Genomic DNA, 6,000 nt, shown 5'->3' on the forward strand with positions numbered 1-6,000 from the left:
TCAGAATCTATTCGTATGACCCTGCCTAGATTCGTTGGACGCTCAGGAACTCAGAAAACACAACAAAAAAAGCGAGGGACCTATAGCAGAGAAATTACGACGCAAAGACCAGCAGCATAAAAATTGAGAGAATACATCCTTCGTTTTTTGGCTGTAACTCTTGATGTGTTGCCCGCAGCGCATTCGGACTGCGATCAATCGATTTCTCTCGCAAAATTACGTCGGAATAGAGCGTGAAAGAATTCATTGCAGCACTTTTCAGAATTTTCGAAATTTTCGCAGGAAATCCAAAGGGGTTAGCCTTACTTTTTTGGTCATTTTTGGAGCTGAGAATTTTTCGTCTCGGAATCGATTGTTGTGACCCTTTCTAGATTAATTGGACGCCCAGGAACTCAGAAAACACATCAAAAAAAGCGTAGGACCAACAGCAGAGAAATTACGACGCAAAGAACAGCAGCATAAAAATTGAGAAAATACGTCTCTCGTTTTTTGGCTGTAACTCTTGATCTGTTGCCCGCAGCGCATTCGGACTGCGATCAATCGATTTCTCTCGCAAAATTACGTCGGAATAGAGCGTGGAAAAATTCATTGCAGCACTTTTCAGAATCGTCGAAATTTTCGCAAACAACCAAAGGGGTTAGCCTTACTTTTTTGGTCATTTTTGGAGCCGAGAATTTTTCGTCTCGGAATCTATTCGTATGACCCTGCCTAGATTCATTGAACGCTCAGGAACTCAGAAAACACAAAAAAAAAAGCGAAGGACCTATAGCAGAGAAATGACGACGCAAAGACCAGCAGCATAAAAATTGAGAGAATACATCTTTCGTTTTTTGGCTGTAACTCTTGATGTGTTGCTCGCAGCGCATTCGGACTGCGATCAATCGATTTCTTTCGCAAAATAACGTCGGAATAGAGCATGGAAGAATTCATTGCAGCACTTTTCAGAATCGTCAAAATTTTCGCCAAAAACCAAAGGGGTTAGCCTTACTTTTTTGGTCATTTTTGGAGCCGAGAATTTTTCGTCTCGGAATCGATTGTTGTGACCCTCTCTAGATTAATTGGAGGCCCAGGAACTCAGAAAACACATCAAAAAAAGCGTAGGACCAACAGCAGAGAAATTACGACGCAAAGAAAAGCAGCATAAAAATTGAGAAAATACGTCTCTCGTTTTTTGGCTGTAACTCTTGATCTGTTGCCCGCAGCGCATTCGGACTGCGATCAATCGATTTCTCTCGCAAAATTACGTCGGAATAGAGCGTGGAAAAATTCATTGCAGCACTTTTCAGAATCGTCGAAATTTTCGCAGAAAATCCAAAGGGGTTAGCCTTACTTTTTTGGTCATTTTTGGGGCAGAGAATTTTTCGTCTCGGAATCGATTTTTGTGACCCTTTCTAGATTAATTGGACGCCCAGGAACTCAGAAAACACACCAAAAAAAGCGTAGGACAAACAGCAGAGAAATTACGACGCAAAGACCAGCAGCAAAAAAATTGAGAGAATACATCTTTCGTTTTTTGGCTGTAACTCTTGATGTGTTGCTCGCAGCGCATTCGGACTGCGATCAATCGATTTCTTTCGCAAAATTACGTCGGAATAGAGCGTGGAAGAATTCATTGCAGCACTTTTCAGAATCGTCAAAATTTTCGCAAAAGGGTTAGCCTTACTTTTTGGGTCATTTTTGGAGCCGAGAATTTTTCGTCTCAGAATCTATTCGTATGACCCTGCCTAGATTCATTGGTCGCTCAGGAACTCAGAAAACACAACAAAAAAAGCGAAGGACCTATAGCAGAGAAATTACGACGCAAAGACCAGCAGCATGAAAATTGAGAAAATACATCTTTCGTTTTTTGGCTGTAACTCTTGTTGTGTTGCCCGCAGCGCATTCGGACTGCGATCAATCGATTTCTCTCGCAAAATTACGTCGGAATAGAGCGTGGAAGAATTCATTGCAGCACTTTTCAGAATCGTCGAAATTTTCGCAGAAAATCCAAAGGGGTTAGCCTTACTTTTTGGGTCATTTTTGGAGCCGAGAATTTTTCGTCTCAGAATCTATTCGTATGACCCTGCCTAGATTCATTGGACGCTCAGGAACTCAGAAAACACAACAAAAAAAGCGAAGGACCTATAGCAGAGAAATTACGACGCAAAGAACAGCAGCATAAAAATTGAAAAAATACGTCTCTCGTTTTTTGGCTGTAACTCTTGATCTGTTGCCCGCAGCGCATTCGGACTGCGATCAATCGTTTTCTCTCGCAAAATTACGTCGGAATAGAGCGTGGAAGAATTCATTGCAGCACTTTTCAGAATCGTCGAAATTTTCGCAGAAAATCCAAAGGGGTTAGCCTTACTTTTTTGGTCAGTTTTGGAGCCGAGAATTTTTCGTCTCGGAATCGATTTTTGTGACCCTTTCTAGATTAATTGGACGCCCAGGAACTCAGAAAACACATCAAAAAAAGCGTAGGACCAACAGCAGAGAAATTACGACGCGAAGAACAGCAGCATAAAAGTTGAGAAAATACGTCTCTCGTTTTTTGGCTGTAACTCTTGATCTGTTGCCCGCAGCGCATTCGGACTGCGATCAATCGATTTCTCTCGCGAAATTACGTCGGAATAAAGCGTGGAAAAATTCATTGCAGCACTTTTCAGAATCGTCAAAAGTTTCGCAAAAAACCAAAGGGGTTAGCCTTACTTTTTTGGTCATTTTTGGAGCCGAGAATTTTTCGTCTCGGAATCGATTTTTGTGACCCTTTCTAGATTAATTGGACGCCCAGGAACTCAGAAAACACATCAAAAGAAGCGTAGGACCAACAGCAGAGAAATTACGACGCAAAGACCAGCAGCAAAAAAATTGAGAAAATACATCTCTCGTTTTTTGGCTGTAACTCTTGATGTGTTGCTCGCAGCGCATTCGGACTGCGATCAATCGATTTCTTTTGCAAAATTACGTCGGAATAGAGCCGGAAGAATTCATTGCAGCACTTTTCAGAATCGTCAAAATTTTCGCAAAAAATCCAAAGGGGTTAGCCTTACTTTTTTGGTCATTTTTGGAGCTGAGAATTTTTCGTCTCAGAATCGGGTTGTAAGACCCTTTCTGGATTAATTGGACGCCCAGGAACTCAGAAAACACATCAAAAAAAGCGTAGGACCAACAGCAGAGAAATTACGACGCAAAGAACAGCAGCATAAAAATTGAGAAAATACGTCTCTCGTTTTTTGGCTGTAACTCTTGATCTGTTGCCCGCAGCGCATTCGGACTGCGATCAATCGATTTCTCTCGCAAAATCACGTCGGAATAGAGCGTGGAAGAATTCATTGCAGCACTTTTCAGAATCGTCGAAATTTTCGCAGAAAATCCAAAGGGGTTAGCCTTACTTTTTGGGTCATTTTTGGAGCCGAGAATTTTTCGTCTCAGAATCTATTCGTATGACCCTGCCTAGATTCATTGGACGCTCAGGAACTCAGAAAACACAACAAAAAAAGCGAAGGACCTATAGCAGAGAAATTACGACGCAAAGAACAGCAGCATAAAAATTGAGAAAATACGTCTCTCGTTTTTTGGCTGTAACTCTTGATCTGTTGCCCGCAGCGCATTCGGACTGCGATCAATCGATTTCTCTCGCAAAATCACGTCGGAATAGAGCGTGGAAGAATTCATTGCAGCACTTTTCAGAATCGTCGAAATTTTCGCAGAAAATCCAAAGGGGTTAGCCTTACTTTTTGGGTCATTTTTGGAGCCGAGAATTTTTCGTCTCAGAATCTATTCGTATGACCCTGCCTAGATTCATTGGACGCTCAGGAACTCAGAAAACACAACAAAAAAAGCGAAGGACCTATAGCAGAGAAATTACGACGCAAAGAACAGCAGCATAAAAATTGAAAAAATACGTCTCTCGTTTTTTGGCTGTAACTCTTGATCTGTTGCCCGCAGCGCATTCGGACTGCGATCAATCGTTTTCTCTCGCAAAATTACGTCGGAATAGAGCGTGGAAGAATTCATTGCAGCACTTTTCAGAATCGTCGAAATTTTCGCAGAAAATCCAAAGGGGTTAGCCTTACTTTTTTGGTCAGTTTTGGAGCCGAGAATTTTTCGTCTCGGAATCGATTTTTGTGACCCTTTCTAGATTAATTGGACGCCCAGGAACTCAGAAAACACATCAAAAAAAGCGTAGGACCAACAGCAGAGAAATTACGACGCGAAGAACAGCAGCATAAAAGTTGAGAAAATACGTCTCTCGTTTTTTGGCTGTAACTCTTGATCTGTTGCCCGCAGCGCATTCGGACTGCGATCAATCGATTTCTCTCGCAAAATTACGTCGGAATAGAGCGTGGAAGAATTCATTGCAGCACTTTTCAGAATCGTCAAAATTTTCGCAGAAAATCCGAAGGGGTTAGCCTTACTTTCTTGGTCATTTTTGGAGCCGAGAATTTTTCGTCTCGGAATCGATTTTTGTGACCCTTTCTAGATTAATTGGACGCCCAGGAACTCAGAAAACACATCAAAAAAAGCGTAGGACCAACAGCAGAGAAATTACGACGCAAAGAACAGCAGCATAAAAATTGAGAAAATACGTCTCTCGTTTTTTGGCTGTAACTCTTGATCTGTTGCCCGCAGCGCATTCGGACTGCGATCAATCGATTTCTCTCGCAAAATTACGTCGGAATAGAGCGTGGAAGAATTCATTGCAGCACTTTTCAGAATCGTCGAAATTTTCGCAGAAAATCCAAAGGGGTTAGCCTTACTTTTTGGGTCATTTTTGGAGCCGAGAATTTTTCGTCTCAGAATCTATTCGTATGACCCTGCCTAGATTCATTGGACGCTCAGGAACTCAGAAAACACAACAAAAAAAGCGAAGGACCTATAGCAGAGAAATTACGACGCAAAGAACAGCAGCATAAAAATTGAAAAAATACGTCTCTCGTTTTTTGGCTGTAACTCTTGATCTGTTGCCCGCAGCGCATTCGGACTGCGATCAATCGTTTTCTCTCGCAAAATTACGTCGGAATAGAGCGTGGAAGAATTCATTGCAGCACTTTTCAGAATCGTCGAAATTTTCGCAGAAAATCCAAAGGGGTTAGCCTTACTTTTTTGGTCAGTTTTGGAGCCGAGAATTTTTCGTCTCGGAATCGATTTTTGTGACCCTTTCTAGATTAATTGGACGCCCAGGAACTCAGAAAACACATCAAAAAAAGCGTAGGACCAACAGCAGAGAAATTACGACGCGAAGAACAGCAGCATAAAAGTTGAGAAAATACGTCTCTCGTTTTTTGGCTGTAACTCTTGATCTGTTGCCCGCAGCGCATTCGGACTGCGATCAATCGATTTCTCTCGCAAAATTACGTCGGAATAGAGCGTGGAAGAATTCATTGCAGCACTTTTCAGAATCGTCAAAATTTTCGCAGAAAATCCGAAGGGGTTAGCCTTACTTTCTTGGTCATTTTTGGAGCCGAGAATTTTTCGTCTCGGAATCGATTTTTGTGACCCTTTCTAGATTAATTGGACGCCCAGGAACTCAGAAAACACATCAAAAAAAGCGTAGGACCAACAGCAGAGAAATTACGACGCAAAGAACAGCAGCATAAAAATTGAGAAAATACGTCTCTCGTTTTTTGGCTGTAACTCTTGATCTGTTGCCCGCAGCGCATTCGGACTGCGATCAATCGATTTCTCTCGCAAAATTACGTCGGAATAGAGCGTGGAAGAATTCATTGCAGCACTTTTCAGAATCGTCGAAATTTTCGCAGAAAATCCAAAGGGGTTAGCCTTACTTTTTGGGTCATTTTTGGAGCCGAGAATTTTTCGTCTCAGAATCTATTCGTATGACCCTGCCTAGATTCATTGGACGCTCAGGAACTCAGAAAACACAACAAAAAAAGCGAAGGACCTATAGCAGAGAAATTACGACGCAAAGAACAGCAGCATAAAAATTGAAAAAATACGTCTCTCGTTTTTTGGCTGTAACTCTTGATCTGTTGCCCGCAGCGCATTCGGACTGCGATCAAT

The sequence above is a fragment of the Diprion similis genome, chromosome 8 (assembly GCF_021155765.1).
Source record: "Diprion similis isolate iyDipSimi1 chromosome 8, iyDipSimi1.1, whole genome shotgun sequence".
Lineage (NCBI taxonomy): Eukaryota > Metazoa > Arthropoda > Insecta > Hymenoptera > Diprionidae > Diprion > Diprion similis.